This window comes from Ranitomeya variabilis, chromosome 1 (genome assembly GCF_051348905.1).
Source record: "Ranitomeya variabilis isolate aRanVar5 chromosome 1, aRanVar5.hap1, whole genome shotgun sequence".
Taxonomy (NCBI): domain Eukaryota; kingdom Metazoa; phylum Chordata; class Amphibia; order Anura; family Dendrobatidae; genus Ranitomeya; species Ranitomeya variabilis.
The window spans coordinates 110,213,728-110,238,411 of NC_135232.1; positions in this window are offsets into that span (position 1 = coordinate 110,213,728).

Below are 24,684 nucleotides of genomic sequence, written 5' to 3' on the forward strand. Positions count from 1 at the left end.
GAAGAACAACAATACATGTTAGCAAAAGACATACAAAATTTTGAAATGCTATGAACAAGTAAATGCTATGAACAAGTAAATACAACAGTGCTTCCCTTTATGGGAGGTGAGTACACTTGAACGTTGCGAAAGTCTTGGTCATGCACAGTTCATGACTCCCAGTTCAGTGGGTGCAACTTTGAAACAGCAGGGATCCCGGGTAAACAAAGGGATCCCTTTTGAAAGCTTTGGAGCAATTCACTGTCCATTACTCCATTGTCCATTTTTAAACCTGTAACAAAGATATTTACACAAACATTTTCAACCAAATAGCAGCTATCGTTAATATTTCCAAGTTTTGTAGCGAAGTGGAGTTTGATTCTTGGTGCTACGTGTAGACCTCCGCAGTTTCAGGGGTTGCTATTGGCCTAACAGGGCCCGCTGCGCTTGCTATCACTGGTGTAGTGCACTGTCTTCTAGCTACACTTCTAGTGAGTCTGGGTAACACTGGCCGGCTGGAGCTCTCAGGGCTGCTGCTACTAATGGTGGGCATGGCAGGTTCACTGACAGCAGAGGGAGGCCTTGCTGGTTCAACTGTTGGCATGGCATCCTCTGGTGGGGTCTGCTGTGATTGCGGGTCTGGATGATCTGGCACCACATTTAGTTCTGGCGGGTTCAGTTGACGAAACGTTGGGACAGGTACCACGATGGCCTGATTTATTTGAGTCCAAGACTGGGGAAAATCGCCAAGAACAGTGTGTATCATATTCTCCTCTTCTACAGGTGGAGAGGTTCTTGGATCCGTTTTCCTCTCTCTCAACTTATCAGGGCATATTTTAAGGTGGTCTCTTGATATTGCCGTTGAGGTTTCCACTCCATCTTTGCTGATGAGACAGACCTTCGCATTGTCAAAATCGGATGGCAGGATGGTATACGGTTCCGCTTCCCATTGGTCGTCAAGCTTGTGTAATCTCCTCTTTCATTTGAGTACTTGCTCACCGGGTGACAAGGGAATCGCAGGAGCATGCTGGTTGTAGTCCCTTTCTTGTTTTTGTCTGGCTTGGGCTAGACTTCTTTCCACGCATTCCTGTATTTTGCGGTACCTTTGCTGCCTTTCTGTATCCCAATCGTCATCTGGCGAGGTATCTTCGGGGGTTAGGACCCCCATGTCTAGATCAACAGGTAACTTGCTAGATCTTCCTCGCATCAGGTACGCTGGAGTGCAGTTGGTGGAATTCACTGGGATGTGGTTGTACATGTATACCAAGTCAGGCAACTTTGTTGGCCACAAGTTCCGTTCCTCCACAGGCAAGGTCTTCAGTAAGTCGATTACCACTTGGTTCATCTTCTCACACATCCCGTTGGTTTGTGGGTGGTACGGTGTGGTTCTGATCTTCTTACACCCGTACAGATTGCAGTACTCCTGGAACACCTCTGCTTCAAATGCTGGCCCCTGATCGGTCAGTACCTTCTCCGGGTACCCATGTGGTCTACAGAAGTACTGCTGGAAGGTTTTGGCGGCCGTCCTGGCCGTTAGATCTTTGACAGGCACAACTACCAGAAATCTAGAGCAGTGATCCACGATGGTAAGAGCGTAGACATAGCCTGACTGGCTAGGTGTTAGCTTCACATGATCTAGCGCGACCAGTTCGAGCGGCCGTTTGGTGATGATAGGCTGCAAGGGAGCCCGTTGACTGTCACGGTCCTTCCTGCGTAGGCTACATGGGCCACACTCTCGACACCACTTCTCGATGGCTTTCTTCATGCCAATCCAGTAGAACCTCCCACGGAGTAGCCTCTCCAACTTCCTCCATCCAAAGTGTCCTGCCCCATCGTGGTACGCTCCCAGAACCATTGGTGCATCTTGCCTTGGGACCACTATCTGCCATACCAATTCATGAGTGCGTGGGTCGATGCTTCTCCGGCACAGCTTACCATCGTGAATAAACAGTTTGCTTCTCCCCTTCCACAGCTGTTGTGTCTCTTGTGGATCATCCGGGCCGGGATGCAAACCTGCCTGCATCAGGAGCTCTTTCACCCGACGGACCGCGGGGACACCATCCTGGGTCTCTGCCCATCCGTGGTGGGGCAGGGGATTCAGCATGGCGTCCTGCTTGTTCTTGCGCCTGTTCTCCACATGATGGGAACACTGGGTGGCCTTGGGGCGATGGATAGCGGGCAGCTCTACCTCTTCAAGTGCCTCCGGGTCTTCCCCCGTTTCTGGCAAGTTGGGCATCCGGGACAATGCATCGGAATTCGCATTCTTGTGCCCTGCCCGGTACTTGATGGTGAAGTCGTAATTGGACAGCCGGGCAATCCACCTCTGTTCCAAGGCACCGAGTTTTCCTGTGTCCAAATGCGTTAGTGGATTATTATCCATGAAGACGGTGAATTTGGCTGAGGACAGGTAGTGCTTGAACCTCTCCGTCACTGCCCAAACGATGGCGAGGAATTCCAGCTTAAAGGAACTGTAGTTGTCAGGGTTCCTTTCAGTGGGACGAAGCTTCCTGCTGGCGTAAGCGATTACCCTCTCCTTGCCTTTCTGGACCTGGGACAACACGGCTCCCAGTCCCACGTTGCTGGCATCCGTATACAGCACAAACGGTTGGTCATATTCAGGGTAGGCCAGTACCTCTTCTCCCGTCAGCGCTAACTTTAAGCAAGTGAACAATCCTTCCAGTCCATCGTTCCAATCAATTGGGGTATTCTTACCCTTGGTTTTCTTGGATTGGTCCACCAACAGGTCTTGCAATGGCGCGGCCTTCTTGGTGAAGTCCTTGATAAACCTCCTGTAGTAGCCTACCAACCCGGGGAACTGCCGGACATCATGGAGGTTGCCGGGCTTCGGCCAGTCTTTGATCACAGTGATCTTGTCAGGGTCTGGGGCCACCCCTTCGGCACTCACTACATGGCCCAGGTACTGCACCTTGGGTTTTAGCAGATGGCATTTAGATGGTTTTACCATTAGGCCAAAGTTGGACAGGGCTTCGAACACCTCGGCCAGGTGCTTCAGATGGTCCTCATAAGTCTTGGAGAAGACGATGACATCGTCCAGGTATAGCAACATGGTTTCAAAGTTCTTGTGCCCTAGACAGCACTCCACCATCCTCTGGAAAGTTCCCGGGGCATTGCACAATCCGAAGGGCATGTAGTTGAATTCGCAGAGACCCATCGGCGTCGTGAAGGCCGTCTTTTCCTTGCCACGGGAACCTGCCAGTACCCACTGGTGAGATCCAAGGTAGAGAAATAGTTAGCAGATTTTAAAGCAGCCAAGGACTCCTCTATCCTGGGCAGTGGGTATGCATCCTTATGTGTAATGCGATTTAGCTGCCTATAATCAACACACATCCTCATTGGGCCATCTTTCTTCCTAACGAGGACTAATGGAGCTGCCCAGGGGCTACAACTGTCCCTCACTACCCCAGCCTCCTTCATCTCTTGCAACCTGTCTTTGGCACACTGATAATGAGCTGGGGGTACAGGACGGTATCTCTCTTTTATGGGTGGATGATCTCCTGTGGGGATATGATGTTAAATCCCTTTTACCTGCCCGAAATCTAGAGGGTGTGCAGCGCCCCAGAGTCCTGGTCGTTGCAGTACTGTGGCTCCGCCACTATGGGGAGCTATGGTACGTCTGATTGCACTAAAGGAGTTATCAGGTAACACCTCACTACACTTCACACTCCGGCCACCAGGGGGGGTGGTCCTATCTAGTAGGCCACTCCTCACACTCTGGTAAAACTGGGGGTTGGACAGGAAGACGGGGAGAAGTAGCTGGGAAGAGCTAGTGAGAGGACCTGTCAGGGATGGGATCCTGACATACTCCTCAGAGCAGAACTAACCAGTGCACAACGGGAATACAGTAAAGAGGAATTGGGACCAGGAGGAGTCGTGCTGTTAGACCGAGGCAACATCCTTCTGAGGCGCAAACAGTCGGTGGCCGGAACGCCGAGCAAGTAAGAGACTTTAAGTACTACTGCAAACCACGGCAGGACAGCCAATTACAGGTTGGCTGTCTCACTTAACACCTAAGCAGACAACGGAGGCAGCTGTGGGAGAGGGGCGACTCTAGGGTCCCGGAAGAACTCCAGGCCTACCCCGTCATACGGGTGCGTCCTACCATATCACCTGGAGGATGGAGAGAACGAACATCAGAGATAGACAGAACCAGTTGTGAGGACTATCCCGGGAGCTCAGCAGGGAAGGACTACAACACCCAGCGCTAGAAGGTAGACACTGATTCCCACCTGTAAAGGGAACTCCTGATGTGTCTTTAGACCGGCCGGTCTCTGACAGCCCTGGTAACAGCGCTCTGGACTGAGGACTTTAAAATCTTCAGTAAAGAGGTAAAGAGACTGCAACTTGGTGTCCTCGTTATTTACTGCACCGCACCACCACCGCTATCCACATCTATTACTGTACGCCCCTCAGCAGGGTCACGGACCGGGTCTAGCCACCGCGACAACCCCAGAGCAGAGACTCACAGGCCCGGTATCGGGTACCCCTCGGCCCTGTGGCAGTGGGGGCGCTACAACTTGGCGTCACAAACAGGATCTACTTAAGCCTGAAGAATCAGGTCATGTGTGCCTTAGAACTGTGATTTATTGTGCTTGGACTGTACTTTATTGCAAAGGCTGTGCTGTGCCATTTACCGCCAAAATTCGCCATTGCCGCGCACGGAGGGAGGAGCCTTAGCTTCGTGGGCGGAACCAGCCAAAAGAAGCGCGGAACGGAAAGCGCAGTAAGGCGCCAATCCCGGAAGAGGAACTCCGACCTCTAGCAGGTTAGTGGGAGGAAGGGACAGCCATGTCCGAGTCGGGAGGAGAGGAGGTGGCGGCCGCAGCCGCGGACGCAGGGGCAGCTCCGGTCCCCGCAGCGAGTGAAGCCGCGGCCCTAATACCACCACCGGTGTTGTGAAATTGGATTTTGGGCTCCCCCGGTGGCCACTGGTGGAATTGAACTTGTGTGCATCATCCCCTCTGTTCACCTGTTCCCATCAGGATGTGGGAGTCGCTATTTAACCTTGCTCCTCTGTCACTTCCATGCCGGTCAACATTGTAATCAGAAGCCTTTCTGTGCATGTTCCTGCTACCAGACAACTTCCAGCTAAGTCGGACTTTTGTCCTTGTTTGTTTTTTGCATTTTGTTCCAGTTCACAGCTGCAGTTTCGTTTCTGTGTCTGGAAAGCTCTTGTGATCTGAAATTGCCACTCTGATGTTATGAGTTAATACTAGAGTCTTAAAGTAATTTCAGGATGGTGTATTGATAGGGTTTTCAGCTGACCATGAAAGTACCCTTTCTGTCTTCCTGCTATCTAGTAAGCGGACCTCGATTTTGCTAAACCTATTTTCATACTACGTTTGTCATTTTCATCTTAAATCACCGCCAATATATGTGGGGGCCTCTGTCTGCCTTTCGGGGAAATTTCTCTAGAGGTGAGCCAGGACTATATTTTCCTCTGCCAGGATTAGTTAGTCCTCCGGCCGGCGCTGGGCGTCTAGGGATAAAACGCAGGCTACGCTACCCGGCTACTGTTAGTTGTGCGGCAGGTTTAGTTCATGGTCAGTTTAAGTTTCCATCCTTCCAAGAGCTAGTTCCTATGTATGCTGGGCTATGTTCTCTTGCCATTGAGAACCATAACAGTTTGACCGGCCCACAAAGGGTTAAATTAATTGGCAGAGAAAGGAGAGAGTCTGCTGAAAAATTTTTTTTTTTTTTTTTTTCCCTTCAGTTCTGAGTGTGCTTTCAATTGAATCACTTGCAAGTCTGCCTACATTGCAGCCTTCCTCTCTCTCTCTCCTTCTAATCCTGGAATGGCTCTGTGTTCACCTGTTTAAAATGGATATTCAGAGTTTAGCTGCAGGTTTGAATAATCTCACCACGAAAGTTCAAAATTTACAAGATTTTGTTGTTCATGTTCCTATATCTGAACCTAGAATTCCTTTGCCTGAATTTTTCTCGGGGAATAGATCTTGCTTTCAAAATTTCAAAAATAATTGCAAGTTGTTTTTGTCCCTGAAATCTTGCTCTGCTGGAGATCCTGCTCAGCAGGTCAGGATTGTGATTTCCTTGCTCCGGGGCGACCCTCAAGATTGGGCTTTTGCATTGGCTCCAGGGGATCCTGCGTTGCTCAATGTGGATGCGTTTTTTCTGGCCTTGGGGTTGCTTTATGAGGAACCTCATTTAGAGCTTCAGGCGGAAAAAGCCTTGATGTCCCTATCTCAGGGGCAAGATGAAGTTGAAATATACTGCCAAAAATTCCGTAAATGGTCTGTGCTTACTCAGTGGAATGAGTGCGCCCTGGCGGCGAATTTCAGAGAGGGTCTCTCTGATGCCGTTAAGGATGTTATGGTGGGGTTCCCTGTGCCTGCGGGTCTGAATGAGTCCATGACAATGGCTATCCAGATCGATAGACGTCTGCGGGAGCGCAAACCTGTGCACCATTTGGCGGTGTCTACTGAGAAGACGCCAGAGAATATGCAATGTGATAGAATTCTGTCCAGAAGCGAACGGCAGAATTTTAGACGAAAAAATGGGTTGTGCTTTTATTGTGGTGATTCAACTCATGTTATATCAGCATGCTCTAAGCGTACTAAGAAGCTTGATAAGTCAGTTTCAATTGGCACTTTTCAGTCTAAGTTTATTCTATCTGTGACCCTGATTTGTTCTTTATCATCTATTACCGCGGATGCCTATGTCGACTCTGGCGCCGCTTTGAGTCTTATGGATTGGTCCTTTGCCAAACGCTGTGGGTATGATTTAGAGCCTCTTGAAACTCCTATACCTCTGAAGGGGATTGACTCCACCCCATTGGCTAGTAATAAACCACAATACTGGACACAAGTAACTATGCGAATTAATCCGGATCATCAGGAGATTATTCGCTTTCTTGTGCTGTATAATCTACATGATGTGTTGGTGCTTGGATTGCCATGGCTGCAATCTCATAACCCAGTCCTCGACTGGAACGCTATGTCTGTGTTAAGCTGGGGATGTAAGGGGATGCATGGGGACGTACCTTTGGTTTCCATTTCGTCATCTATTCCCTCTGAGATTCCTGAATTCTTGTCTGACTATCGTGACGTTTTTGTAGAACCTAAGCTTGGTTCATTACCTCCGCACCGGGAGTGCGATTGTGCCATAGATTTGATTCCGGGTTGTAAATACCCTAAGGGTCGTTTATTTAATCTGTCTGTGCCTGAACATGCTGCTATGCGAGAATATATAAAGGAGTCCTTGGAAAAGGGACATATTCGTCCTTCGTCATCTCCCTTAGGAGCCGGTTTTTTCTTTGTGTCTAAGAAAGATGGCTCTTTGAGGCCGTGTATTGATTATCGGCTTTTGAATAAAATCACGGTTAAATATCAATATCCGTTGCCACTGCTGACTGATTTGTTTGCTCGCATAAAGGGGGCCAAGTGGTTCTCTAAGATATCAGATCTCCGTGGGGCGTATAATTTGGTGCGAATTAAGCAGGGGGATGAGTGGAAAACCGCATTTAATACGCCCGAGGGCCACTTTGAGTATTTGGTGATGCCTTTTGGCCTTTCAAATGCCCCTTCAGTCTTTCAGTCCTTTATGCATGACATTTTCCGTGATTATTTGGATAAATTTATGATCGTGTATCTGGATGATATTCTGATTTTTTCGGATGACTGGGACTCTCATGTCCAGCAGGTCAGGAGGGTTTTTCAGGTTTTGCGGTCTAATTCCTTGTGTGTGAAGGGTTCTAAGTGCGTTTTTGGGGTTCAAAAGATTTCCTTCTTGGGATACATTTTTTCCCCCTCTTCCATCGAGATGGATCCTGTCAAGGTTCGGGCTATTTGTGATTGGACGCAACCCTCTTCTCTTAAGAGTCTTCAGAAATTTTTGGGCTTTGCTAACTTTTATCGTCGATTTATTGCTGGTTTTTCTGATGTTGTTAAACCATTGACTGATTTGACTAAGAAGGGTGCTGATGTTGCTGATTGGTCCCCTGCTGCTGTGGAGGCCTTTCGGGAGCTTAAGCGCCGCTTTTCTTCCGCCCCTGTGTTGCGTCAGCCTGATGTTGCTCTTCCTTTTCAGGTTGAGGTCGACGCTTCTGAAATCGGAGCTGGGGCGGTTTTGTCGCAAAGAAGTTCCGACTGCTCCGTGATGAAACCTTGTGCTTTTTTTTCTCGTAAATTTTCGCCCGCCGAGCGGAATTATGATATTGGGAATCGGGAGCTTTTGGCCATGAAGTGGGCTTTTGAGGAGTGGCGTCATTGGCTTGAGGGGGCTAGACATCAAGTGGTGGTATTGACCGACCACAAAAATTTAATTTATCTTGAGTCCGCCAGACGCCTGAATCCTAGACAGGCGCGCTGGTCATTGTTTTTCTCTCGGTTTAATTTTGTGGTGTCATACCTACCGGGTTCTATGAATGTTAAGGCGGATGCCCTTTCTAGGAGTTTTGAGCCTGACTCCCCTGGTAATTCTGAACCTACAGGTATCCTTAAGGATGGAGTGATATTGTCTGCCGTTTCTCCAGACCTGCGGCGGGCCTTGCAGGATTTTCAGGCGGATAGACCTGATCGTTGCCCACCTGGTAGACTGTTTGTTCCTGATGATTGGACCAGTAAAGTCATTTCTGAGGTTCATTCTTCTGCGTTGGCAGGTCATCCTGAAATCTTTGGTACCAGGGATTTGGTGGCAAGGTCCTTCTGGTGGCCTTCCCTGTCACGAGATGTACGAGGCTTTGTGCAGTCTTGTGACGTTTGTGCTCGGGCCAAGCCTTGTTGTTCTCGGGCTAGTGGATTGTTGTTGCCCTTGCCTATCCCGAAGAGGCCTTGGACGCACATCTCGATGGATTTTATTTCGGATCTTCCTGTTTCTCAGAAGATGTCTGTCATCTGGGTGGTGTGTGACCGTTTCTCTAAGATGGTCCATTTGGTTCCCCTGCCTAAGTTGCCTTCTTCTTCCGAGTTGGTTCCTCTGTTTTTTCAAAATGTGGTTCGTTTGCATGGTATTCCGGAGAATATCGTTTCTGACAGAGGAACCCAATTCGTGTCTAGATTTTGGCGGGCATTCTGTGCTAGGATGGGCATAGATTTGTCTTTCTCGTCTGCTTTCCATCCTCAGACTAATGGCCAGACCGAGCGGACGAATCAGACTTTGGAGACATATTTGAGGTGCTTTGTGTCTGCAGATCAGGATGATTGGGTTGCTTTTTTGCCTTTAGCGGAGTTTGCCCTCAATAATCGGGCCAGCTCTGCCACCTTGGTGTCTCCTTTTTTCTGTAATTCGGGGTTTCATCCTCGATTTTCCTCCGGTCAGGTGGAATCTTCGGATTGTCCTGGAGTGGATGCTGTGGTGGAGAGGTTGCATCAGATTTGGGGGCAGGTGGTGGACAATTTGAAGTTGTCCCAGGAGAAGACTCAGCTTTTTGCCAACCGCCGGCGTCGGGTTGGTCCTCGGCTTTGTGTCGGGGACTTGGTGTGGTTGTCTTCTCGTTTTGTCCCTATGAGGGTTTCTTCTCCTAAGTTTAAGCCTCGGTTCATCGGCCCGTACAAGATATTGGAGATTCTTAACCCTGTGTCCTTCCGTTTGGACCTCCCTGCATCTTTTTCTATTCATAATGTTTTTCATCGGTCATTGTTGCGCAGGTATGAGGTACCGGTTGTGCCTTCCGTGGAGCCTCCTGCTCCGGTGTTGGTTGAGGGCGAGTTGGAGTACGTTGTGGAAAAAATCTTGGACTCCCGTGTTTCCAGACGGAAACTCCAGTATCTGGTCAAATGGAAGGGATACGGTCAGGAGGATAATTCTTGGGTGACTGCCTCTGATGTTCATGCCTCCGATCTGGTCCGTGCCTTTCATAGGGCTCATCCTGATCGCCCTGGTGGTTCTGGTGAGGGTTCGGTGCCCCCTCCTTGAGGGGGGGGTACTGTTGTGAAATTGGATTTTGGGCTCCCCCGGTGGCCACTGGTGGAATTGAACTTGTGTGCATCATCCCCTCTGTTCACCTGTTCCCATCAGGATGTGGGAGTCGCTATTTAACCTTGCTCCTCTGTCACTTCCATGCCGGTCAACATTGTAATCAGAAGCCTTTCTGTGCATGTTCCTGCTACCAGACAACTTCCAGCTAAGTCGGACTTTTGTCCTTGTTTGTTTTTTGCATTTTGTTCCAGTTCACAGCTGCAGTTTCGTTTCTGTGTCTGGAAAGCTCTTGTGATCTGAAATTGCCACTCTGATGTTATGAGTTAATACTAGAGTCTTAAAGTAATTTCAGGATGGTGTATTGATAGGGTTTTCAGCTGACCATGAAAGTACCCTTTCTGTCTTCCTGCTATCTAGTAAGCGGACCTCGATTTTGCTAAACCTATTTTCATACTACGTTTGTCATTTTCATCTTAAATCACCGCCAATATATGTGGGGGCCTCTGTCTGCCTTTCGGGGAAATTTCTCTAGAGGTGAGCCAGGACTATATTTTCCTCTGCCAGGATTAGTTAGTCCTCCGGCCGGCGCTGGGCGTCTAGGGATAAAACGCAGGCTACGCTACCCGGCTACTGTTAGTTGTGCGGCAGGTTTAGTTCATGGTCAGTTTAAGTTTCCATCCTTCCAAGAGCTAGTTCCTATGTATGCTGGGCTATGTTCTCTTGCCATTGAGAACCATAACACACCGGTTGCCGCAGAACCCGCGGTTCCCCTCAGCCAGTCGGACACTGCCGCTAACACAAAAGCCATAATGCCCTTCTCCATGCCGTACCTGCCCGGAGCGGCCTGGCTCCCACGATACTCTGGGGAGTCGCATACATTCACTGACTTTAAAGAAGGGCTCTGCAGCCTGCTCGAGTTCTATCCCCTGACAGAGCCTCAGAAGGTTCATATGATAACCGGCCAACTCTTTGGGGCGGCTCTGAGAGAATTGAAGTCCTGGCCCGCCGAGGATAAGGGAACTGCACAACAGATTTTTGCAAAGCTTAAAGCCACCTTCAATACTCGCACTGCTACAGAAATTAAACTGACTTTCTATGGATGCAAACAAAGGCCGCAGGATAGCTTACGGGACTATGCCCTTAATCTCCAAGAGGCGATGCGGGCCATTAAGCAGAGTGACCCCAGCAGCATGCAAGATGAGGATAAACTTCTGAAGGAGCGGTTCATTGAGGGGCTCCTGTGCAGTCACCAGCGGGGCCAATTGCACTTCCTGGCCATGCAAAATCCAGACTTGACTTTTGCGCAATTTAAAGATAAGGCTATCCAGGCATTGCAGGAGCGACAGCCCAGCCGGGCAATACCACCCAGGCGCCCCGCTCTCACATACCACGAGGAGGTGGCATCGGATACCCCAGTTGCCGCGGAGGTCGACGCCCAGAGCTTCGAGGACGACTCCCCTGCAGGACTTCGCCTCCAGATGCAAGAGCTAACCAAGAGCGTTGCTGCCCTAGCCCGGACGGTGCAGTCCCTACAGGAGGCCCCCAAAGAAAAGATCCAGCTAGCCTCCGGACCAGAAGATGTCCCCTGGACGCGACAGAAGAGGACCCCACCGACCAGAGGCCGGGACAGCGATCGCTTCCATCAGGACGGACGACCCATCTGCCGCCGATGTCACCAGGTGGGCCACCTTGCAAGGTACTGTCCTTTAAACGAGCAACCCCTGGGGCAAAGGGCCAACCCCCAGGAGTAGGACGGTCAGGCCCGCAGCATTGGAGAACCAAGTATATTGGAGGACGACCAGTTCTCCCTGTAGTGATTGATGGAATCCCCTTGAACGCCTTGCTGGACACCGGTTCTCAGGTGACGACTATACCTTACGTGCTTTATAAACGGTATTGGGAGGACGCTGATATTACTCGTGGCCCTGACGATGATTTCACCATAATAGCCAGTAATGGTCAGCCGTTGCCACAAGTGGGGTATAAGGAGGTCACCATCAAGGTGGGGCGGGTGGAATTGAAAGCCCAAGGGATTGTGATTGTTGATATTGATCGTCGAGAATGTAATCCCATGATGACTCTTGGTACTAATGTTATAGAAAATTGTCTTGCAGAAGTTATTGTTTTGTTGCAACAGGTGGCAGAAACCGCTGGCCACAGTGAGCAACGTGCCCTGCAGAAGGAAATCAGAGCTCTGATGCAGAGACAGCAGGTAGAGCTGACTGGTGGTGAGATTGGTCGTGTCACTGTGAGTGATTCAAACCCCATCGCGATACCCCCCAGGAGTGAGATGTTAATATGGTGTCGGGCAGCCATAGGCCTCAGGGGTAAGGACTACCAGGCCTTGGTAGAACCCGTATATTCAGACAATAGGCCTACTGTTCTGACAGCCCGGGGGGTGGTCGACGTCCGCCAGGGGAGAGTGCCCGTACGTGTCCTCAATTGTGGGGAGGAAGAGGTTCACCTCACCAAGTATACCACGCTCGCCAAACTGTTCACTGTCAATAATAGTGTGATACAGACACCTGAACCCTTGGTCCCGTCAAACGTGGCGGAGAACAAAGGCTCTGCAGAGCACTCGAAAGACTGGTGTCGGGAATTGCATGTGGGCACTGACTCTACCCCATCCCATCAAAAACAGGGGGCCTACAGGGTGGTACACGAGTACGAGCAGGTATTCAGCAAACACCCCTTAGATTTTGGGCAGGTGAAAGGGATCCAACATCACATCCCCACGGGAGATCACCGACCCATAAAAGAGAGATATCGCCCTGTACCCCCAGCTCATTACCAGTGTGCCAAGGACATGTTGCGGGAAATGAAGGAGGCTGGGGTGGTGAGAGACAGCTGTAGCCCCTGGGCAGCTCCGTTAGTCCTTGTTAAAAAGAAAGATGGTACAATGAGGATGTGTGTTGATTACAGGCAGTTGAATCGCATTACACATAAGGACGCATACCCACTGCCCAGGATAGAGGAGTCTCTGGCTGCCTTAAAATCTGCTAACTACTTCTCTACCTTAGATCTCACCAGTGGGTACTGGCAGGTTCCTGTAGCGGAGGCGGACAAGGAGAAGACGGCCTTCACGACACCAATGGGTCTCTGCGAGTTCAACTACATGCCCTTCGGATTGTGCAATGCTCCCGGGACATTCCAGAGGATGATGGAGTGCTGCCTAGGACACATGAACTTTGAAACTGTGCTGCTGTATTTGGATGATGTCATTGTCTTCTCTAAGACCTACGAAGACCATCTGAAGCACCTGGCCGAGGTGTTTGAAGCCCTGTCCAACTTCGGCTTAAAGGTGAAACCGTCCAAGTGTCATCTGCTGAAACCTAAAGTGCAGTACCTGGGCCATGTGGTGAGCGCTGAAGGAGTGGCCCCAGACCCCGACAAGGTCACAGTGATCAAGGACTGGCCAAAGCCCAGTGACCTCCACGAAGTCCGGCAGTTCCTCGGGCTGGTAGGCTATTACCGGAGGTTCATTAAGGACTTCACCAAGAAGGCCGCACCCTTGCAAAACCTGTTGGTGGGCCAACCAAAGAAGACCAAGGGGAGGAACACCCCCTTTGATTGGAACGAGGAGCTGGAGGAATCCTTCACCTGTTTGAAGTCGGCACTGACGGGAGAAGAGGTACTGGCTTACCCCGAATATGACCAACCGTTTGTGCTGTACACAGATGCCAGCAATGTGGGATTAGGAGCCGTGCTGTCTCAGGTCCAGAAAGGCAAAGAGAGGGTGATCGCTTACGCCAGCAGGAAACTCCGTCCCACGGAAAGGAACCCTGACAACTACAGTTCCTTTAAGCTGGAATTCCTTGCCATTGTCTGGGCAGTGACAGAGAGGTTCAAACACTACCTGGCCTCCGCGAAATTCACCATCTTCACGGACATCAATCCGCTAACGCATCTGGATACTGCCAAACTCGGGGCCTTGGAACAGCGATGGATGGCCCGGCTGTCCAACTACGATTACACCATCAAGTACCGGGCAGGACACGAGAATGCCAATGCCGATGCCTTGTCCCGAATGCCCAATTTGCCAGAAGCGGGAGAAGACCCGGAGGCACTTGAAGAGGTGGAGCTGCCTGCATTCCATCGCCCCAAAGCCACTCAGAGCTCTCATCATGTGAAGAACAGGCACAAGAACCAACCGGATGACGCGCTGAATCCCCTGCCCCATCACGGGTGGGCGGAAAACCAGGATGGTGACCCTGCGGTCCGTCGAGTGAAAGAGCTCTTGACGCAGGCAGGGTCGCACCCTGGCCCAGATGACCCACAAGAGACCCAACAGCTGTGGAAGGGGAGAAGCAAGCTGTTTATCCATGATGGCAAGTTGTGCAGGAGGAGCATCGACCCACGTACTCATGAATTGGTGTGGCAGATAGTGGTGCCAAGGCGAGATGCGCCCATGGTTCTGGGAGCCTACCATGATGGAGCCGGACACTTCGGATGGAGGAAGCTAGAAAGGCTACTCCGAGGGAGGTTCTATTGGATTGGCATGAAGAGAACCATTGAGAAGTGGTGTCGGGAGTGTGGTCCATGTAGTCTGTGCAGGAAGGACCGTGACAGTCAACGGGCTCCCCTGCGGCCTATCATCACCAAACGGCCGCTCGAACTGGTCGCGCTGGATCATGTGAAGCTGACACCTAGCCGGTCGGGCTATATCTACGCCCTTACCATCGTGGACCACTACTCCAGGTTTTTGGTGGTTGTACCTGTCAAGGATCTAACGGCCAGGACTGCAGCCAGGGCCTTCCAGCAGCACTTTTGTAGGCCCCATGGCTACCCAGAGAAGGTACTGACTGATCAGGGACCTGCATTCGAAGCGGTAGTGTTCCAAGAATTCTGTCAATTGTACGGGTGTAAGAAGATCAGAACCACACCGTACCATCCTCAAACCAACGGGATGTGTGAGAAGATGAACCAAGTGGTAATCGATTTATTGAAGACCTTGCCTGTGGAGGAACGGAACCTGTGGCCACTAAAGTTGCCTGACTTGGTGGATATGTACAATCACATCCCAGTAAGTTCCACCAACTGTACCACAGCGTACCTGATGCGAGGAAGATCTAGTCGGTTACCCGTTGATTTGGACATGGGGGTCCTAGTACCCGAAGATACCTCGCCGGATGCCGACTGGGATGCAGAAAGGCAGCGAAGGTACCGCGAGGTACAGGAGTGTGTAGAAAGAAGTCTCGCCCAGGCTAGGCAAAAACAAGAAAGGGACTACAACCAACACGCTCCTGCGATTCCCCTGTCCCCTGGTGAACAAGTACTTAAATGAAAGAGGAGATTACACAAGCTCGATGACCAATGGGAAGCGGAACCGTATACCATCCTGCCATCCGACTTCGATAACACGAAGGTCTGTCTCATCAGCAAGGACAGAGGGGAGACTTCGACAGCGGTATCCAGGGATCACCTTAAGGTCTGCCCCGATAAGTTGAGAGAGAGGGACATGGCCCCGGAAATCTCCCCTTGGAAATCTTGGTGACTTTCCCCAGTCCTGGACTCAGATAAATCAAGCCATCGTGGTACCTGTTCTAATGTTTCAACAGCCGGACCCACCAGAAACAATGGTGGTACCAGATCATCCGGTCCCGCTACCTCAACAAGCCCTACCTGAAGATGCCATGCCAACTGTTGAACCGGCAAATCCTCCCTCTGCTATCGGTGAACCTGCTGTACCCACTGTTGATAGCAGCAGCTCTGAGAGCCCCAACCTGCCAGTGCTACCCAGACTCACTAGAAGTGTAGCTAGAAGACAGTGCACTACACCAGCGGTAGCAAGCATAGCGGGCCCTGTTAGGCCAATAGCAACCCCTGCGCTGCAAAGGTCCACACGCAGCACTCAAAATCAAACTCCCCTCCGCTACAAAACTTGGAGGTATTAATAAGGGCTGCTATTCAGTTGAAATTGTTCGTGTGCATATCTTTTGTTACAGGTTTTAAAATGGACAATAGAGTAATGGACGGTGAATTGCTCAAAAACTTTCAAAAAGGGGGACCCCTTTGTTTACCCGGGGTCCCCGCTGTTTCGACCACTGAACTGAGAGTCATAAACTGTGCATGACCTAATTTTCGCAACGTTCAAGAGTTCTCACCTCCCATAAAGGGAAGCGCTGTTATGTTTAATTGTTTATGCTATTTCAAAATTTTGTGTGTTCCCTGTTAACATGTATTGTTGTTCTTGTTTTCCCAGTCCCGGAGTACTGGATTTAACCGGGGGGGAGTGCAGCGCCCCAGAGTCCTGGTCGTTGCAGTACTGTGGCTCCGCCACTATGGGGAGTTATGGTACGTCTGATTGCACTAAAGGAGTTTCTCTGATCAGGTAACACCTCACTACACTTCACACTCCGGCCACCAGGGGGGGTGGTCCTATCTAGTAGGCCACTCCTCACACTCTGGTAAAACTGGGGGTTGGACAGGAAGACGGGGAGAAGTAGCTGGGAAGAGCTAGTGAGAGGACCTGTCAGGGATGGGATCCTGACCGACTCCTCAGAGCAGAACTAACCAGTGCACAACGGGAATACAGTAAAGAGGAATTGGGACCAGGAGGAGTCGTGCTGTTAGACCGAGGCAACATCCTTCTGAGGCGCAAACAGTCGGTGGCCGGAACGCCGAGCAAGTAAGAGACTTTAAGTACTACTGCAAACCACGGCAGGACAGCCAATTACAGGTTGGCTGTCTCACTTAACACCTAAGCAGACAACGGAGGCAGCTGTGGGAGAGGGGCGACTCTAGGGTCCCGGAAGAACTCCAGGCCTACCCCGTCATACGGGTGCGTCCTACCATATCACCTGGAGGACGGAGAGAACGAACATCAGAGATAGACAGAACCAGTTGTGAGGACTATCCCGGGAGCTCAGCAGGGAAGGACTACAACACCCAGCGCTAGAAGGTAGACACTGATTCCCACCTGTAAAGGGAACTCCTGATGTGTCTTTAGACCGGCCAGTCTCTGACAGCCCTGGTAACAGCGCTCTGGACTGAGGACTTTAAAACCTTCAGTAAAGAGGTAAAGAGACTGCAACTTGGTGTCCTCGTTATTTACTGCACCGCACCACCACCGCTATCCACATCTATTACTGTACGCCCCTCAGCAGGGTCACGGACCGGGTCTAGCCACCGCGACAACCCCAGAGCAGAGACTCACAGGCCCGGTATCGGGTACCCCTCGGCCCTGCGGCAGTGGGGGCGTTACAGGTGCTTGCTGAATACCCGCTCATACTCATGAACCACCCTGTAGGCCCCCTGTTTCTGGTGAGGTGGGGTAGAGTCAGTGCCCACGTGCAATTCCCGACACCAATTTTTCAGTTGCCCTGCAGAACCGTTGTTCTCCGCCGGATTGGACAGGACCAAAGGTCCGGGTGCCTGTATCACACTATTATTAACAGTAAACAGTTTGGCAAGTGTGGCATATCTGGTTAGGCGGACTTCTTCCTCCCCACAGTTAAGAACACGTACTGGCACCCTCCCCTTGCGGACGTCAACCACCCCTCTGGCTGTCAGGAGGGTAGGCCTATTATTTGAATATACAGGTTCTACCAGGGACTGATAGTCTTACCCCTGAGGCCTATGGCTGCCCGACACCATATAAACATTTCACTCCTGGGGGGTATCGCAATGGGGTTTGAATCACTCACTGTGACACGGCACTGTGACACGGCCAATTTCACCACCAGTCAGCTCCACCTGCTGTCTCTGCATCAGAGCTCTGATTTCTTTCTGCAGGGCACGTTGTTCACTGTAACCAGCTGTTTCTGCTACCTGCTGTAACAAGACAATAACCTCTGCAAGACAATTTTCTATGACGTTAGTACCAATGGTCATCATGGGATTACACTCACGTCGGTCAATATCAACAATTACAATCCCTTGGGCCTCCAATTCCACCCACCCCACTTTAATGGTGACCTCTTTATACCCCACTTGTGGCAATGGCTGACCAATACTAGCTATTATGGTGAAATCATCATCGGGGCCATGAGTAATGTCGGTGTCCTCCCAATAACATTTATAAAGGATGTAAGGCATAGTTGTCACCCAAGAACCGGTGTCCAGCAAAGCGTTCATGGGGATACCGTCGATCACGATGGAAAGAACTGGTCGCCCTCCAATGTATTTGGTTCTCCAATTTTGCGGGCCTGATCGTCCTAGTCCTGGGGGTTGGCCCTCTGCCCCAGGGGTTGTTCGTTTAAATGACAGTACCTTGCAAGGTGGCTCACCTGGTGGCAGCGGCGGCAGATCCATCGGGACAGACGACCTAAGCGATCGTCGTCCCTGCCTCTGGTCGGCGGAATCCTCCTCTGTCGCTGCCAGGGGACATCCTCTGGTCTGGAAGCCAGCTGGATCTCCTTGGGGGCCTCCTGTAGGGACTGTACGGTCTGGGCTAGGGCAGCAATGCTCTTGGTCAGCTCCTGCATCTGGAGGCGTAGTCCTGCAGGGGAATCGTTTTCCAGGATCTGGGCATCGGCCTCAGCGGAAACTGGAGCATCTGGCGCCACCTCCTGGTGGTACGTGAGAGCTTGGCGCCTGGGAAGTACTGCACGGCTGGGCTGTCGCTCCTGTAGCACCTGGATGGCTTTATCTTTGAATTGTGCGAAAGTCAGGTCTGGATTCTGCATGGCCAGGAAGTGCAGTTGGGCCCTTGTTGATGGCCCGCAGTGCCTCCTGGAGATTAAGGGCATAGTCCCGTAAGCTATCCTGCGGCCTCTGCTTGCACCCATAGAACGTCAATTTAATTTCTGTAGCGGTGCGGGTGTCAAAGGTGGTTTTAAGCTTTGCAAAGACCTGCTGCGCAGTTCTCTTATCAACGGCGGGCCAGGACTTCACTTCTCTCAGAGCCACTCCAAAGAGTTGGCCTGTTATTAGTGTTGAGCATTCCGATACCGCAAGTATCGGGTATCGGCCGATACTTGCGGGTATCGGAATTCCGATACCGAGATCCGATACTTTTGTGGTATCGGGAATCGGTATCGGGATTAATATCAATGTGTAAAATAAAGAATTAAAATAAAAAATAGGGATATACTCACCTCTCCGGCGGCTCCTGGACTTTACCGCCATAACCGGGAGCCGTTGTACCTAAGAATGCGCGCTTGAAGGGCCTTAGATGAGGTCACTGCGCTCTGATTGGTCCGTAGCGGTCGCGTGACCGCTACGCGACCAATCACAAAGCAGTGACGTCTTCTAAGGTATTTCAAGCGCCAAAAAAAGGAGTAGGTGGTGGTGTAGGTTGCAGTAAATGACAAGGACACAGGGTTGCAGTCTCTTTACCTCTTTACTGAAGGCTTCGGCATCCGCAATCCAGAGCACTGCTAACAGGGCTGGCTGAGACCGGCCGGTCCGAAGGCATATCCAGAGTTCCCTTTGCAGGTGGAAATCAGTAGCCTACCTACTAGCGCCTGGGTGTTGTAGTTCTTCCCTGCTGAGCACCACGGGATAGTCCTCACAACTGTCGTGTATGTTTCTGTTCTTTCTCTCCGTCCCCCAGATGATATGGATAGGACGCACCCGTATGACGGGCTATGCCTGGAGTTATTTTATAGGGACTCTAGAGACGCCCCTCTTCCACAATTGCCTCCGTTGTCTTCGTTAGGTGTAAAGGTGAGACAGCCGACCTAAAGTTAACTGCCCTGCCGTAGTTCAAAGTAATGCGTAGAGTCTATTACTTCCTCGGCGTTCCGGCCACCGGCTACGCGCCTCAGAAGGATGTTGCTGATCTTGGAGCACAACTCCTTCTTGTTCTATCTCCTTTTGTGCTGTGATCCCGTTTCTCACTTCTCCACAATATACTTCGCTTCGTGTCCTTTCTTAGGAGTCTGCCGCTATAAGGTACAGGCACGGCTCCGTAACGATCTGTCTTTTTGCTAGGCCTCTGTCAGGATCCCACCCCTGACAGGTCCTCTCTCGAACTCTCCCCAGCTACTTTCTCCCTAACTTCCTATCCAACCCCCAGTTTTACCCATGTGTGAGGAGTGGCCTAGTAAATAGGACCTTTTGCTCCCCCTGGCGGCCGGAGTGTGAAGTGTAATGTGTGACTGTGATACCTGGCAAGGTGAACTCTTTTAGTGCAATCAGACGTACCATCACTCCCCCTGGTGGAAGAGCGACGCCACTGCAATGACCAGACTCTGGGGCGCTGCATAAGGGAACTACAATACCCAGAGAAATTAGCACAATTAGGATTATTTAGTCTAGAAAAAAGACGACAGAAGTGTGATCTAATAACCATGTATAAGTGTATAAGGGGACAATACAAATATCTGTCTGAGGATCTGTTTATGCCAAGGAAGGTGACCGGCACAAGGGAGCATTCTCTGTGTCTGGAGGAGAGAAGGTTTTTCCACCAACATAGAAGAGGATTCTTTACTGTTAGGGCAGTGAGAATCTGGAATTCCTTGCCTGAGGAGGTGTTGATGGCGAACTCAGTCGAGGGGTTCAAGAGAGGCCTGGATGTCTTCCTGGAGCATAACAATATTGTATCTTACAGTTATTAGGTTCTTTAGAAGGACGTAGATCTGGGGATTTATTCTGACAAAATATAGGCTGAACTGGATGGACAAATGTCTTTTTTCGGCATTGCTAACTATGTTACTATGTATTGGATTTTGGCATGTTCTGTAGAAATTGCACTACAAATTTTGGGGTCCATTTTTTCCAGTTACGCTTTTTTGAAAATAAAAAAATTAGGGTCTAAAGTAAAATTTTAGTGAAAAAAAGTAACATTTTAATGTTTTCCTTCCACATTGCTTCAGCTCCTGTGAAGCATTTGAAGGGTTAATAAACTTCTTGAATGTGGTTTTGGGCACCTTGAGGGATGTAGGTTTTAGAATGGTTTCACTTTTGGGTATTTTCTGTTGCATAAACACCTCAAAGTCTCTTCAAATATGATGTGGGTCCTAAAAAAATGGTTTGTTAGGGAGTCCCCACATGTGTTCAGGCTGTCTAGCAGCCGCAGATCATGCACCTGCGGCGACACAAACTAAATCTCCGAGCACGCCCAAAATATTCGGTGATCACCCGAGCATGCTCGGAAATCTCGAGTAGCAAGCATACTCACTCATCACTAGTTAAGATTAGGGATGAGCGAGTGTGCTCAGTGTTACTCGAGATTTCCGAGCATGCTTGGGTGTTCTCCGAGTATCTTGGGTGTGCTCGGAGATTATGTTTGAGTTGCTACAGCTGCATGATTTGTGGGTGCTAGAGAGCCCGAATACATGTGGGGATTTCCTAACAAACAGGCAACCCCCACATGTATTCAGGCTGTCTGGCAGCCGCAAATCATGCAGTTGCAGCGACTCAAACATAATCTCTGAGCACACCCAAAATACTTGTAGAACACCTGAGCATGCTCGAAAATCTCAAGTAACGAGCACACTCGCTCATCACTAGTTAGGATCACAGGATTTTGTCTCTTTTTATAGACCCTGAAATCTTGTTTGGTTTTGCGGCTGCTGCCTGACATTGAGCACCGCTGCTCAACTTACTTGTAACCAGAATACCCAAGTCTTTCTCCTGTTCTGTAGGCCAGAGTATACTCCCATTTACTGTATATGCAGCAATATGATTATTCTGTCCTAGGTGCATTACTCTACATTTATCTACATTTACTAAGCGTTTGACCATTAAATCACATTATCAAGATTGTTTTTTAATATTTTACTAATTGATAAGTAAACATGTACTTACAATATATGCACTAATGTATTTATGGTGTGGTTTGTTTGGTATTGCCAGGCATATAGTTAAAGAAATAACTTCATTGCTAAATAAATATAATAGACACAAAAAGTGATGAGAATAATAATTACTTAAGAATCATCATGAGTACTTATCAGGGTTAAAAATGCAGCAATATCAAGCCTATTTCCAAATTTAATTAAATTATCATGTGTGGCCAACATAAAAGTCTATTATGACAATGAATGCCAAACAATGAACGAAGATTGGAGATTAAAAAGTGTGATCTCCACCTAAGGGTACCGTCACACAGTGAAATTTTCATCGCTACGACGGCACGATTCGTGACGTTCTAGCGATATCGTTATGATATTGCTGTGTCTGACACGCTACTGCGATCAGACATCACGCTGAGAATCGTACGTCGTAGCAGATCGTTTGGAACTTTCTTTCGTCGCTTGATCACCCACTGACATCGCTGGATCGTTGTGTGTGACAGCGATCCAGCGATGTGTTCGCTTGTAACCAGGGTAAACATCGGGTAACTAAGCGCAGGACCGCGCTTGGCAACCCGATGTTTACCCTGGTTACCAGCGTAAACGTAAAAAAACCAAACGGTGACGTCACCGCTCTGCTTTCCGGCTATGGTGCTTACACAGTGCAGAGAAGCAGAACACCGGGGGACAGACACCGGAATGTAAGTATGTACTGTTTGGTTTTTTTACGTTTACGCTGGTAACCAGGGTAAACATCGGGTTACTAAGCGTGGCCCTGCGCTTAGTAACCCGATGTTTACCCTGGTTACCCGGGGACTTCGGCATCGCTCCAGCGCCGTGATTGCAAAGTGTGACAGCAGTCTACGACGCTGGAGCGATAATCATACGACGCTGCGACATCAGGATCGTGCCGTCGTAGCGATGAAAATGGCACTGTGTGACGGTACCCTAAAACCATAGGAAAATGGTTTCGGGTCAATTGAATAACAAAATATTACTCATTCTTATGCCCATAATTCATTTGAATGGTTTCATTCTGGAAAGGGATCATAAAAATAAAACAACATAGAAAATATATAGGTTGGTTCATGTTAACTTGTAAAAGGAAACGTTGTTTAAAAATATAATTCAGCATTCACTGTGCACTAAAACTGACCTGGCAACTTTTTTTTGGCGGATCATGTATATAGCTGTTTATGTTTTGCTACCTTTAAAAGATAAAATAAAAACCGGCACGTGCCTTCATAAGTTTTTTCTTAACTTTCCTGCTTTTTAAGCTATACGAAATCATGTTATTTTGCAGGGTGTATACATCATATGTTTGAAGGGGTTAAAATAAATTAGTTAATAATTGCACAGATGGAGTGGTGCTTTACATGTGCTTCTCCTGCCCCCCTCCAATACTCACCACATCACATCACAACAAAAACACACATATCTTCAAGGGGGAACGTGGGCGGTATGACCATCTCGTTGCACATTCATTGCCTTTGTTCACTGAGAACAGTGTAAGAATGGTTGCCAATAGTGGTAAGGGAATCTGAAGGCCAGGAAATTCGATTCACATTGGATTTTTTTAAATTTGAATCAAAATTTACCTTATTATGCTCTAAGGTATCTACAGACACAATAATCATAGGGTGAAAAAAATACCTCTCTGCTCACCTGTCTTACTGCCGCAACCCCACATTTGGTACTCTGCACAACGTACTGCCATGGCACTGACATTACGTTAACAAAACTGCAGCCAGCCGGTGAACTCAGCAGCTCTGAGCAGGGTGTTCCATATACACTGGTAGAGCTACTGACTTCACTAATTGGCTGCCATGCTGTCAATCTGACGTGAAAGCTGCAGACAATACCAGATACCAGGAGCAGCATCAAAAACTCATTGTTGGGAGTGCTCCTCAAAAAGGGTTATCAAGAGTCTAAAAATCTTGCTCCCAAGGTGTAATTTGTTATAAAAAAAAACTATGCTACACAAATATACACAGATTTAATTAAAACAACAGTTTATGGGAATGCTTCTTAAATGTTTCACTATTATGGTCACTGTTATTGGAACTTTTGGATCTATGGATCTAGATTTACTCCAAACAATGACTAATAATTAGAATAAATAATGTAAAATGATCTATTATTTCCTGAAATATGCAGTGCAAAGCTAATTTACAGTAGAATCGGTTAGTCACGCAAAACAGTAGATCATGTTTTGCTACTGTATTAGAATCAATGACTAAGTCTCTTCCTCTTGTTATGATGGATTCCCGACTCCCCTGCTGGCTTCCATCCGGTGACTTGTGTTTGTAGTCACAAGGAGAAAACCACAAGATTGTAGAGATCAGAGCTGCTGATGGGAACGTAGAGCAGCTTGTCATTCCCAGATGTTATCATTCCTCTACATTATTTCCTTAAAGTGAACCTGTCACCATGTTTTTTCCTTATAACCTAAGCCCATCACCTTTCAGCTCTGTGTTACGGTATTCTGGAATTCTGTATATAAGTCTCCAAGCCGCTCTGCAAAACAAAAAAAGACCTTTTATTACACTCACCTACAGGGCAGACGAGTCCGATGGGCATCGCTGGTCTTCATAACGTGCCTCCTCTCTTCTTGACATGTCGTCCTCCTTCTCTGTTTCGTGTGGATGACGCATCCTACATCATCCACATAGTGCTCCTCATTGCACATGTGTGCAGGCGTACTTCTCTTTACCCTTTTGAGGGCAGAGCAAAGTACTGTTCTGAGCATGTCCGGGGAAAGGCAAAGAGCGCTGGCGCATGGGAACTACAGTACTTTACTCTGCATTCAGCAGGGAAGAGAGAAGTATGCCTGTGCAGGAGCTCCATGGGGAACACTTCACTGCCAAGTAATGGATGAGACCGCCGCTGTTTTCACTACTAGTTATAGGGGAACTCACAGTGAGCATAAAGTATTTACACATCCGATTCCAATACATGTAATATATATATACCCTGGTCACTGCCACAATAACAAAAGAAACTAGCTGGCACCTCCAATTTTTTATACAGGCTGATTGGACAGCCGTTACAGGAGCGTACGTGTGGCACCCCAGAAGTCCGGTTGCCACAGTTGCATTGCTCCCTCATAGGGGGTGATGTCATGCCTGGA